Source organism: Melopsittacus undulatus, chromosome 9 (genome assembly GCF_012275295.1).
Source record: "Melopsittacus undulatus isolate bMelUnd1 chromosome 9, bMelUnd1.mat.Z, whole genome shotgun sequence".
Lineage (NCBI taxonomy): Eukaryota > Metazoa > Chordata > Aves > Psittaciformes > Psittaculidae > Melopsittacus > Melopsittacus undulatus.
This window is the reverse complement of record NC_047535.1, coordinates 18,347,055-18,361,274: the sequence shown is the minus strand read 5'-3', so window position 1 is coordinate 18,361,274 and position 14,220 is coordinate 18,347,055. Positions and strand designations below refer to the sequence as shown.

The 14,220-nt window shown below is 38.8% G+C and overlaps 1 protein-coding gene across 1 annotated transcript in view; it reads left to right on the top strand.

Annotated features, from left to right (window-relative positions):
* The first annotated feature begins 9,215 nt into the window (after positions 1-9,215).
* Positions 9,216-14,220, top strand: part of LIPC (lipase C, hepatic type) — a 74,625-nt gene continuing 69,620 nt past the window's right edge. The window contains exon 1 of the mRNA XM_031046136.1: positions 9,216-9,353. The gene's annotated coding sequence lies outside the window, so the exon portion shown is untranslated. The remainder of the gene's footprint in view (positions 9,354-14,220) is intronic.

Genomic DNA, 14,220 nt, shown 5'->3' with positions numbered 1-14,220 from the left:
AAATACTCTATAATCGAACTAAGGAGCAATAGACATTTCAGATATTGCTGAAATTTGCCCTATTTCAGCACCTCATGCCACTAAATTCTACTCTTCATATATTCCCTCAAGCTGGAATTGTGTTTAAAAAACTACTGACTTTCGAGAAAATATAAAAAGGGAAGGGAAATTTTGATACACACAGAAAATGCCAAGAGCAGCAAAATTTGTGCAAACAATTAATAATGAAAAAAAATTAGTATTAAGCTTTAATAAACCGAACCCTAGGAGATAAAAAATCAGCAGAATACAAAGGTGGGAGGCATTCCCTTTCCTGGCAGCACCATGCTGCTCTGTGCATTGGTGAAAGAAGCACTATTGTTCCAGGTGTCTATCAGAAGAGCTAGGTCAGTCAGTGTGATCCTGACTGCTGGCTGATGCCCCTACAGTTTACTTGTGTAAACAGGACTTTGACCACAATCACTGCCTGAAACACAGATCAGCTCTATTGCACTGGTATACAGGGCATGATATGCTTTCATTCCTGCATGCTGGTGTTCTTAGTGAAGCTATGGAGAAAGGTGATTGGTTGTGTTGATTTAGAAAACAGGATACACAGCATTGAACATGTCAGCTTTTAAAAGGTGAAACGTGCTGGCTAACAAACACTATTTGTGCACATGTAATCAGAAGTGTTCTCTCTAAAGTCTTCCAAATGCACCACTTCTGAGAAAGACTAAATTTAACTGTTTTAACAATACTTGCATTTTCTTTCCCTTTAGGCTGAGCAGCAACCCAGCTTCTCCATCTCCTGTGCATGATCAACTCAATTACCTGCCAGTAGAAGACTGTTTTTAAAATACCCGACTTTAATGCTGAGTGTTGATCTCTTCACTTATGTTTTCCACCTGAAAATGGCAAACATAAGAACTGACCTAAGAGAGCACTTCTGGAAAGCCACACTGAAACAAAAACTTCCCCTGTCTTGTGCCTAGTTTGCAGATAGAAAAGCTCAAGCCAAGAGGAATTAGGTTCACAGAGCCTTAAATCTGGGATTAAAATTTAGGGTCAGAAATCCATGCCCATGGACACAGATGTTAATATTTCACAGACTGCAGTGGGACCTACTTCTGTTAGAACACGGTTTGCCCTGTGTTCCAGGGGTGCACGGTTCTCTGAGAGGCAAGTGCCAGCTAATAGCAGGGGTTTGAGTAAGCCTGGTTCAGGTATTTTCCCTTCAAAATTACATGGCATTTGCCTTTATCGGCGCAGCTACATTGGCTTGATCTTCACAGGCAGCGCAGATCTCTGGTCTGGGGCCGACGTCTGGGAGTTCCAGCCATTTCGCCAGGCAGCCACTAGATGTCACTTCATCCAGAGCTTTTCCTCGTCCGAGTTTCAGTCGTCTCAGTAGAAAACTTCTGAATTTCGTTCTCATTTAAAACCGTTTCAAGTAAGAACTGGTGATGCCGATTTATATTTTACCAAATCTAATGGATTATTCCATGTTCCAGAACCTGCGCTCTTAAAACACCATAGCAAAGGTTAAATGATCCCCTTTATTCAGAAACTGTAAATGTTCTCTAAATTTGCCAATCATATTTGTAATTTGTGATCAACATTTAGCTAATTTGCATTTCTTGTTTTGTAATTCTGTTGCAACTTCAGAATTACAGGAATGGGAAACGCTTTGCCCGGGGCGCACAGGGGCCACAAGGCTGACTGTGTGGTGACCTCGGAAGTAAAACAGAAGCCTCAGCTACCAGTTCTGATTCTTCTTTTGTTCAGTTCACATGATGAGTCAGAAATGAGGCACCAGAGAATGAAAAGCAGAGAAATGAACAACACCCTGGCAAAAAAGCAGTGCCACTTGCAGAGCAGATGTTGTCATTTTGGCCTGTCATAAGTCACAGAGATGCTGTCAAGTACAGGATTTATAGTTTAAAAGCTCCATATATTTTATCCTCAAGAGTGATAACTCTCAGCTCTCTGATGCTTTTGACTTTGAACTTTGACTAAAACTTCACCCAGTTTGGAAAGTGTCTCCTCTACAGCCAGACAGAAACCTTTGCACAGTTTTGGTACCAATATTAAAGAAAGCTGAAATCAAAATAGAAATAACAATCAGGAAAAAGGTGAGTCCATCTGACATGGGGATCTCTAACAATTTCTTTGCTTACCCTACAGTACAAAGAGTATGCTTGTTTTCTTTAAATACACCAGGGTGAAGGGTAAAAACCTGAGCAGAGAAGCTGCTATAAAAAGTGTCCCCAACTTAGAGTAGGGGTCAGGTGAGAAATCAGAAGGCTTCTATTTGGCAAGCCAGTTAAGTTCCTTCCAGGAGAGTGCAAGATGCAAGAAACCTTACTCATTATTAAGCAGACTTTGATAGTCTGATAGATGGGAGAGGGATAACACAACACAAATGCCTGCAGTGGTCCAGGGGCACCATCTAGTCTGTACTTTTCCCTGATGACAGCTTAGCCACCACTATGAAGGAGATATTTATTACTAAGACGTGGGGCTGGCAATCAACTGAAACATAAATTATTTGGAGAAATTCTAAGGGCTGTAGAATATCCAAAAGACGTGCAGAATGAAGAGATCTTATGTTGCTTTTATGGTTTATTCCAAAATGTTGTGCACTTCAAAAAAATGACTATGCTAACTCTCATAGGATGTTAGTTCCAACCTAACAGCTGAAAACTCCTTTCTAAAGACTTACTTGTTTGTCTGCCTCATTTCATCTGATTATCCTAGTTTCTAGTAATTAAGATTGCATTTCATGATTTTTAGCCTTATTAATGTTTACAGTTTTGTCTGCTACAAAACATGCATTCGTCATTATTTTAATTAAATTATTCACAAATGGCATTGGTTCCACTTCAGATGTACATATAACGGGAACAGGACCAAACAAAAGTATCATTCATCATAAATTTTGATGTATTTCTCCTGTTAACTTGAGATATATTGGAGATTCACATTAGATGCAAATCTTTCTAATTTATCTTCCCGCTTCTTTAAAAAAAACACTTTCTTCCTCAAGTGAAAACAAGGATATAATTCTTTATTCATCTTTACACCTCACTTCAGACAATTTTTTCCAGCACTGCCATGGTTCTGAAAGCCTTCCTGCCCAGATGCCTTGGTGTGCTGCAAAACACACCGAGAATAGTGAGGTGGCTGCTTTTCTCCCCAATGCTGCCACATGTACGTTGTCAGCACTGCAGTACAAAACAAGATTATGTCTGATATTCCATCCTGTTACAACGCCATCCAGAGCACACCCCAACATACGTACATTTTAATTCTTCTATATTACTCCTTGCAGACGGAAGATTGTCTGTTCTGATCACACAGTTGTAAAGCAATAGGCCAAATTCAGCTGCCCCACTGAGGCCAGTAGGGCTTACCCAATTTACACTGCTGTAACTGAGCCATTTCAAACTCACACCGGGGAAATTAAGCAAAATTTGGCCCATAGTCCAAAAGGCAACATGTTCTGGAACATTTTCTGTCCTGCAAATTCATCCTCTCACTGGTGCAGGATAAGTTGCTATGCTTGGGCATACTAATCTCCCCCCACAATGGAGTTTGCTGTGGAGGACATAAAAAGGGACTGTAGCAAAGTTACAGTTAAAAAGTGAGTTTGTGCCTTGGCTTGTTCATTTATTGTAGGACTGGGACAGAGCATCGGAAAAGCTTCCCACCTGCACAGTCAGAATGTGGTGCAGTGATTTACTGTTCTTTGAAAAGTGGGGGATGGACTGCCACAGAAATAAACTCAAGTATGATCCAAATTTAAAATAACATGGAAAGCTACATCTTGAAGGGCTGAATTTGACAGTGTTCCCTTTCCTTTCTGAGCACAAACTAAAATGCTTCCTGTTATAAATAAAACTATACTTTCTTTATAAAATGAACTTTTTTTGTTCCACCTTCCTCCTGACATTCTCCTTTCCAGTTTAGGTCCAAATAGTTGCAATAAAACCTCCAGACAACCCAAAGGACCAGCCTAACAGGAGAATGGAGATCAAATTGCTTTGTTGTGGATTTAGACAAAAGATTTGCTTGTCAGAGTTCCTACAGCACAAAACACAGTGTCCAGATACAATAAAGTTGGGCTTTAGCACAACGTAAATATGCAGTGGATCTAGAACATAACTTGCCAGTATAATTGAGGTGCCATCTAAAATTACCACATGGTAGTTGAGTTCTTTCATTAAAATTGATCATTTTCATTGATGGCAGCTTGTGGGAGGGAGGAGAGGAGCAAGAATCACAGCCCTCTCTAAGGATTAAGGGTACTTACACATTTACATGCATCGCCTAAGAAATGACAACATAAAGCAAAATCCATCCAGACATCTACAAATTCTAGGTAACACCAAAATGTAAGGCAGACTCTTCATCTTCCTGATACCAGGTTATTTCCACAAGTGATGAATAAAATGTACCTTCTACAATGACAACTTATTCATTGCATAATTTAGCTGCAAAATCTCATGCATTTGTCCATTCACTTTTCACTTAGCAGGGCAGTTATCCTGTTACCTGCTATCTCCATATATTCCTGTGTCCAGTAACCTTTGCTATTACACTTTTGTACTTGTTGACTTGTTGATCACTGTGATCAAGAATGTTAGAAGCACCTGTGGCAACCTGCATGAAATTTAGCATAGAAGGAACATCTGAGAGCCCTAGTACGAAAAGGGTTTGGGGCCAACAGTGGGGAGCACTGGTTCAAATACAGGAAATTTGTAGAAAATTAAAGAGAACAAACAGGAGAAGAGCTGTCAAGTCACTGTTTCTCAGCCATGTATTTCAGATACCTTCTCTTCTGACACAACTGGAAAGTATGGATAATTGCTATTTGCAAATCACATTTTCTACAGGTTGGGATTCATTTTGGAGGGAGTTGCCAAAATTCAACCTTCTTTCCACAGATCAGTCATCATCAGATCATGTTCAAATATTTGTATCTTAATTTTTATGACTGTTAAAATGTTTCCTCAGCAATTAATTAGGCCCTGCATATTGACAGTCAGGGTTTGCTGGGTAGTATTTTATTCTACAATAGACATGCTGTTGAGAAATCATGACGCACACCTGAAAAGGAATTTTTTGCACATTTGCTTACTAATCCTTGTCTCTAAACTGAAGAGGCATTGGTGGATGGACCACTTGATGGATAAAGAATTGGCTGGATGGTTGTACTCAAAGACCTGAGGTCAATGGCTCAATGTCTATACGGCGACCAGTGACAAGTGGTGTCCCTCAGGGGTCAGTGTTGGGACCAATACTGTTCAACACCTTTGTCAGTGACACGGACAGTGGGATTGATGCACCCTCAGCAAGTCTGCTGATGATACCAAGCTGTGTGGTGTGGTTGACACACTGGAGGGAAGGGATGGCATCCAGGGCAGAGGGGTTGTTTCCAAAAAATCACCATGTCTTTTCCCTCTTGTAAAGCTGACATCTGCCTGTTAATGGAGGCATTATCCGTTTGGTTCTAAGAGTTGCTACAGTCTGTGTTTTCTCAAGGAAAAGTTACTTCTGTTCTTTCTGTTTTCTTTGTTGTCTCCCTTAGAAGAAAACTACATAGCTGTTATTTGTGTTTGCTTAAACAGAGGAGTGCCTGAACTGAAGGAAAGGAGCATTCAGTAACAAGCATAAAAGGATTCAAGGAGACAGCCAAAGTCACATGGCCTGACAGGCCTCATGACATTCAGTTTTACAATGCTTGCTTCTTTTATCCATTGTTTCTCGAGATTTTTCTTCAAATCACACAAAAATGAACTTCCATCAGCTCACTGCTCCTAGGAGGGGTTGGTGTGAAACGGTTGCCAAGACCTCCTGTTATCTGTATCTGTTGTCTCCTGTTCTGTTTTGATGGTGGGACAACAGCCTTCAATTAGATTTGTGATGTGACCAGCTTTTGCAATCCTCACTCTGCTACAGCCTGCTGGTTAAATTATTTTTTCAGAAAGCTTATGGCAAGTTGATGACATATGAGTGCATTGAAAGGTCAAAATTTGGCTCCTGAAGTCTATGGTAATAACAGTTAATTCTTACATAGTGCACTGCAGCTATATAAGTACTTTACAAGGGAATGTCAGTATTACTATACCCATATGACAGACAGCAAAACAGATGGAGCATGACTATGACCGAGCCAGGAAGAGAACCCGTAGCTTTGGCTGAGTGCCCTCTCCATGCTGCATTTGAGTCTTAGTTAAGGCAGCAGTTAAACACTGCCCAGCAAATCACTGGTGTAGAAACATTTATAGGCCACAATTCAACGTAAGCCAGCACATTACCACTGCCTTTATTAGGTTTACATTTGCCTATACCACAGACAATGTGAGCCCTTGATCCTTGGAGAGATACTTTGACAGCAATCGGGTGCAATACAGTAAAGAGCATGAGGCAGGAAGAAGAGATTACTTTGAGAACCAGGCAATTCTATCTTTTTAAGAGAGGCAAATAGCTTTCAGCAGTACACACAGCCACAATGGGTTGGCTCCAACTGGCTCCAGTCAGATCTTGATCAGACATTGCTGGGAGAGAGGGGACACAAAAAAACACCCTGTAGTGAATGAAGGGCAACACTACAATAAACAGTTGCCTCCTGCCAGTCTCATGGTATGCTTCTAGACAGTTTAGAGCTGTGATAGGACACAAGTATTAAGAGGCCAAAATTCTTCTATACATCAGTAAAATATAATTCAGCACATTCTATATTTAGGGGAATTTTATCTTCACTAACTAATGACTCACATTTGAAAGAAAGTGGTACAGTCCTACTACCCCCAAAGCCTTCACCTCTCTGTTACAGAGATCTGATTGTGCTAATCATGCCATTTGCTTGGAGATACTGATTTTCATGATACTCATCTCCTATACATAGGACCAGAACTATCACCTCATTTCATACAAGCCACATGACAGCAATCACGAAACATAAACCCATAGGCTAAAATAGGATAAGAAACTGGCAGTTAGATCATAGTAAGGCCTGCTTTCAGAGCACAGAGGCCAACAATAAGATTCAGAACTATCGTTCTGATCATGTAACAACAGTTTCTAATCTTCAGTGTGAGATTTCAAACCAGAACAGTAGGACTGGTTAAAATATCCTAAATTAAGCATCTGAATCTGGTCCAAAATGTGATGTGACTTGCTTCACACTACTCCAAATCCCTTAACGTCATGCTTATAGACTATTTTTTGTTCTGGAACTAAGACCACACGAGGGCAGTGTAGGGGGGAGTAAAATTCAGGGATACGAATTAAACTATAAACCCAAGTTTCAGGCATCTTCATGAAATGTGGAGAGGTAGAGCTGTGTAGCCTGTATTTATCCCACAAACTAGAGGAGAAAGTTTAACATTTCTGTTCAGCCTCCTCTTTCATTTTTTTCCCTGTCTTTTCTCCCTCCTCACATTTTCTTTCCTTCTCACCTGCTGTGAATATTCTCTTTGTTAGAGAGGTGGCTTTAAAGTTCCTCAGAGATTGAGACTACAGTGCACTTTGCTCTGCAAACATACAGTGATTCATCTCCTAACAGGAGAGAAACAGTAAGAGATATGTAAAGTGATACGACAGGCCTGCAATTTGGAGAGGTGAACACTTTGTACTGAAAGAAAGTCTCCAGAACTATGGTTAAATGCCTACAGATTCTCTCATCTAAATCAAAAGGCAAGTTCCCCCGAAAAAGCAAACAAAAGCAATGTCCTTATCTTAGCCAAGTATAATTTCCATATTATTTCCCTAGGCTAGGAAGTGTATTCTTCAGAAACTCCCAGCTAAGCCCCTTTTCCCCTCAAATCCTCCGTAGGGTTCATTTCTTTAACTCACTGGGACAACTTTTTGAGTTAATTTTCCAAGATTAAAGAATTATTAAAATCCTTTATCTCAGTTCTACTGTGAACATGCTTTTAATACATGCAGTATGTACTTGTGTAAACTTGAGAGTATTAATTTGTCTGCATTGTACTTGACTGATCATTTAGCTCTGCTATAACCTTAAATAGGTAAGTCTCCTAGGGCATAGTTGCACCATTCTGCAATTTCTTCACTTGGTTTCATAAGCAATTGATTGTTTTAAAACTTATATTGCCAACCCATGTAGTTAGATGCAGTGATAAACAGAAGAGGTCTCTCCCAGATCTTTAAGGAAATGCACCGTTTTCTAATAATCACACTAAGTATTCTGTTCAAAGATGGATTTTTATCCTTTACACACTTCTTCTCCTACTCTGCAATTCTCACTAAAGCACACAATCATCTTCTTCTGTTTCAACACACATTACATTCCCTGTATCATCCAGCCACAGCTGTGACACTGTATTCTTGAAGAAGGCAAGAAAATTGAGGTAGAACATTTCTGCCTGCAACTCATGTTGATTGGCTTCCACAAAATCATGCTTTTCAGGGTATTCTGTCATGAAATCCTGAAAAACAGCCATAAAATATTCTCAGTCACAAATGATGGTAAGATAACAAGCCCACTAACTGCTTCTGTATATCATATAAAACTTTCCTTGAACAGTGGTTTTGTATTTGTCCTTGTATTTGACCAGTTAAGACCTCCAATGTTAGGGCTTTGTTTTTATTTCCATTTCCTTTAAAGTTCGTATATTATTACATGGAACTGCTTTCTTGTATGAGAACCAGCATGTTTAAGTCTACTGAATAGATTTTTATCTGCACACCAGCTTATGCATCCTTGGTCATAACAAGAAATCTCCCTCATTTACAATTCCTTATTCTTCCATTTGGCCATAAAGCCAACATCAAAACAACTGCTCATTACAGGCAAAATACTGGTCTCTTTTAGGGAATGACAGATCAGCCTTTGAGTTAAAAATGGCCAGGATCTGGGCCTAAATCTTTTAAGTCTTCTGTCTCTGTTAGTTTGCTATAATTTGAGAGAAGCAGTTCTGCTGAGTTTTGGTAGACAAATGTTATGGTTGTCTCACAGAAAGAACAGTATTTAGCTCATAATAGAGGCTTGTTATTTTACAGTTAAAAAAAAAGCCAATTCTGAGATCCTGTCCTAGATGCCTAAATGCATATGTGACTTATTTATATAGTGTATCTTGTGTATTTTTGGCACAAGAACATGGTACACAATGATCTTATTTAGCAATATTTTTAAGAACATGTAATTTTGAAAACCCAGCCATTCAAACACGAGACACAGTTGTGCCTTCTGTTGAAGAGTATATAAAATTGAGACATGTTTACTTGTGATATCTATCCACTGTTTCTAAGGAGGAAATCTTCATTAATACATTTTTTCCATTTTCATTTTATAAAATAGCTTATGCCAAACTGGAACCCATCATCAAGTAAGGCGAAGTTGGGTAAGCACATGGTTTTTGTATATAATAAGTACATTGTGGTCCAAATTCTACTCAAACTGAAGTTGTTTTACTAACCTGCTTTTTTATAGAGAGGTTAGAATGAAGGCTTATAATCAGCATAAGATCCCTTGTTGCTTATGAATGAGAATATTACAAAAAGACTAATTGGCTCATATGAGAGGTTTAGGAATCTACTGTTATTATTAATATCCAGGGCTGATCCTTCAAGTCAGAAAGAACTGGCTCATCCTGGGAACCAAATATTGCAGTGTTGAGTCTCCATTATCTACTGCATCAGAATGAGAATTTGAGTGTTATTGAAATGAAGGAAAAGGCTGTGGACTGTTTCTGTTTGGATAAAAAACTGCTGATTTTCCTAAGTGATTTAGAAGTCTATATTCTACTGAAAGCCAAATGAGAATCTGTAATTCTGCTGAAATTGTTAATGATGTACTTACTGTTTCCCTAGTTTTTACACCAGTAGATTTCTGTGTTTTCTTTTAAAGTTCAGTATACAATATACAAAGCAAAAAGATCCAAAATGAGAGCTAAATGCTGTTCAAGTACCATCCTAAAGCTGTTTGCAATTTTAAACATTCAACATCATGTTCTAACATCAGTGAATGGATACTCTCTAAGACTGACTAAAACAGATGTTGAAAAAGAAAAATTAGTAACCATTTAACAGTGCAAAAGGGCTCTAACATGATTCAAAGCCTGTAGGAAATGTGGTATGATTGGCTATTTGTTGTGTCTGCCAATTAAATAAAGCTCATCAAATTATTCATAGAAAATAAAGTCTGTTGCAAAATGAAACCATGTTACAGCAGGCTTCAAGTTCAAGGTTGCTTCAATTTCTCTAAACACTTTTTTTTTTTTGCTCTGGTATGGATTAGGAGACCATCCAAAATGGTCAGCAGTCCCCTTGACTGGTAATGTGTTCAATATGTTGAATACAGCACACTGAATATAGTACACCAATTATAGCATGTTTATTATAATGCATGCAATCCTTTAAAATCCACAGTTTAAAAATCCTCCAGGCAAGTCATTCAGGTGCTATACAATGAACAGAGCACTGGACAACGAGGATAAGGCTGTAGCTAAACAGCACAATAGGAAGATAAGGTCTATAAAAGCCTCTTGCTTCTATTTTAGACTATCTCTGGTTTTCCTTCACTTTTCAGGCAGAGTATGGACCTTTCTCAGAGAAGCTATAACTTCATTAGAACAAAGTACAGAACCGTAAAAAAAAATGCATGGACTTCCTGGAATAGTTTAGCAGACTTCTCAACAATTTTCTCTCTTTTACTTCTAGAAAAAAAAACCAAAGTGCGCCATTATACAGACACAGGCAACCACAAAGCACTGAGCCTCCTGTTTCTAGTAAATCCCACCCTCCTTTTGCTTCCCGATTTGCTCTGTAATTTTGTAATGTCCCTCAGAGAAAGTACTTTTTCATGATAGCAGCCACCAGCTTCCTAGTCCATGAGCACACACCCTCTGTTCCCAAACAGTCTTTGTTCTTTATGCAGCTACATCACCAAATGCCAACAGTTTCCTTTGTTCAGGGAACACACTTCAATGCCTGCATGCTCTGGATCTAAAATTATTTCTACGATAGCATTTGTACATAGCACCTTTTGTCCCAACACCTTTTAAACAAGCTACACATGCTTTGTCTAGAGGTCATTTAATCCACCATGGAAATGCAGTAACAGTCAGTAGTGCATAGCAATATATAGCAGTTTAGGTCAGCAGACTCTGAATGCATTTGCCCCTAATGAAGCTATTGCTGTAATTAAAGAAGGGAGTAAAGCAGAACAATTTTGCAGTTTGGAGTTTGGCCAGAAGACCAAAATTAACAGCATTCAGACTTCAGTAAAGATGTTCAAGTATTTAAAATGGCCACAAATGATGTGGACCTAAGTTTTATGTTTCATTTGAAAGATGGATGAGCAGGTCAGTTTGCTGTCAATGGGTCCCTAATTGGTTTGCCTTAGAGCATTTTTGGTCAATGCTTTCTACTTCTTTTTGTAACAAAGATCCTGCATTCATCATCTTTCAGCCCTTCTGCATTCAATGCCATGCAATCGCTTAGTTATAATACCTATGCTCTAGTAATAAAGAAATGGGAGTCATTATCCTGTAGTGTGTACACTAAAAAGCCTTATTTTTTTAGAAATTACTGGTTTTGTCTTATACCTCAGAGAAAGACAAAGAACTTTCCATCCAATGGTTTTCGGGTAAATTACGTTTCTGCCAGAAATAGCTTTTCCTGCTTTTCTACTTCCTTACCAAAGTGAAGATCAGAAAGAAGTATCCTCTGCAATTTTAATTTAATGACTGCCTGGGGATTTGGATGCCCTAGGATTATTTGGGGTTGACCCAGGTGAGTAATTTTTAATATCCCTGTCCCGTAAGGCATAGAGAATCTTATGGATGTTCAACCCCTTTACCAGAGTGTAGGTCAAGGGCTCAACTTAGGCCTGTTAGTCCATCTACTGAAGGCCAGGCTTCTACGATGATGAATCAGAGCTAGTAAATACTCTCAACTTGAACATGGACAGAACTGACACATGACTATTTGCATAAGCAAAAGCTGTAGTACAGAGATAGTTATATGGACAACATGTTTTTCAAGGAAGCATCTGTTACTCACAGCAATCTGGAATTAGTAACACACTCTTTGCGAGGGTCGCACATCAAGACTGCTGCACCAGCAAAGCTGCATGAGTATGGACTTAGCCAGGCATATAATCTACTTTTGATCTTGGCAGTAACCTACCATTGACATAATTGATAGGTCTGGTTTTAGTCATGGAGTTCACATAGCCTTACATTTACACTCTGACCCATAATTATATTTAGAATATACACATACCTATTCCTGCACAGAGAATAAAAAGCTGCACAGTATATCCTTCAGGAAGACTGTAAAGATTCTGCTCATCCACCCCTAAAGACAAAATTCCTTTTCAAAGCTTTCCATCATGCTGTGCAGTAGTTGTTAATACGCTGTCAGCCTCCTATATGTGTCACACAGAGACAACCAGGGATATAATCAGGAAACAATTTCATTATCCAGGTAAAAAATGTCCTTCCTTAGAGCAATCCAGTTATTGAGGAAGTACTGCATGCTATGAGATATAACCAAGATACTTCTTTCATTGAAAGTAATGAAGCTGGAGCAAGCCATATGAGATTTAACATCTCTGTGACTTTTTACCTCAGGAGGCCAATACAAAGGAGAAGGCTTCATCAAGTTATTTTATTATAAAAATGAGTGATACGCATGCTGAAAACATGCACTGAGGGAATGAGAGGCTGTAAAATATTATAGTAACCCTAGACCACATTAGCATAGCCTTGAACTGTGAGAACAGTACTAGCAATAAACTTTAGCTTTGTACTGATTTTTTTAAACTTCACTGTAAATTCTTGGAATGTCCTCTTCTATGTCAAATCTTAACTTCAAATTCAGCATGCAAATTGCCCATGTGTTTAAGCCTGGTCCTGATTTATACAAAACCACACTCTGTTTCTTCAAAGCTTGACAAAATGAAGTCCGAAAACTGTAGTCAAAGGATGCTTTTTTGGTTTCAAGTTAGCAGCTGAAGTTAAAAGATGTGATGCTTATGTTGCCTATACTTAAAACTGTTAGAGTAATCTAGAAAGCTCACAATAAAAAAAAAAAATCCCAATATCTCTGCAAGAAAAATATTGATGGTATTTTTAAAAGGCCATGTGATTTGTCATCACCAAAGGACAAGGATAAGTAATCCTTCAGGTGAGCAGAGTGCCTGCCCAGGGAAAAGAACATGCTCACTTTTGAGATGTCCCATTTTCTATAGATCTCTGAGTGTCTGTCACTCAAAACAGTATCACAAATCTTGAAAGAAATGGAAAAATGAAACCTGTTTCCCACTGCAGCTCATGTACTTTTATATTTATGGCTTATATATATTGTAGTAATTCCTCCTTTGGCAGCTCAGATTTTTAAGGAATTTTATTAACTTTCTTCTGGGACTGACAGTTGCTCTCCTCATGAATCAGTCTGTCCCAGAAAAGGATCATAATGGCAATTTGTTACTTGGAAAGGAGGTGACCAGAGCTCCACAGTCCTGACTAACTTGGAAAGCCAAGGGTGTGAAAGCTTGGAAAGCTGTGCTGTGAGCTGCATCCCCAGGGTTTGCCCCGGAGGTGCCACCAGCCCAGAAGCAGGAAGCACCCATGCGCTGCTGCATCTGGCTGGCTGGCATTCCAGCACAATTCTCCAGCTACCTGTTGGGTTCATCCCTTGTGATACAAGGTCAAGTCTTTAAAAGACAGATTTTCAGGGTTTTCCTTCTCTGCACTGACTAGCCTTAAGGCACTCAATTTGCCTGTGCAAATCCAAAACCAATTTTCTTAATAAAGGAGCACCTCTCCTATTCATAAGCACCAGTGAAACTAAGCAGCCTTGTAGGGAAACACTTTCTTTCAGAAATGGTGGTATACACAGATATTTTATACTTGAACTTTCCTTATTTGGTATATTGGGAAACTGCCAGCACTATACAAAGTCAGCTATTATCACATCCATAGTAACTGGGCCATGTAATTCATTACTAGTGGCTATCACTATGAAGCCAACTGTTTAAGATAGAATTGCTTACATGGCTTTGACTTAGCAAATCACATGCACAGAATGAACAAGGAAAGAGTGTTTAAATCTCTGTATTTTCAAGTTTTTATCTAAATTCTTTGTTGTCATATTCTGTTGTATTTATTTTCATAAGCACTTAATTTAACATAAAGTAATTTTTTCTTCTAAGTAATGGGCCCATCTTCTCCCAAAAGCAACTCCTCTTTCTTATTTTGTTTT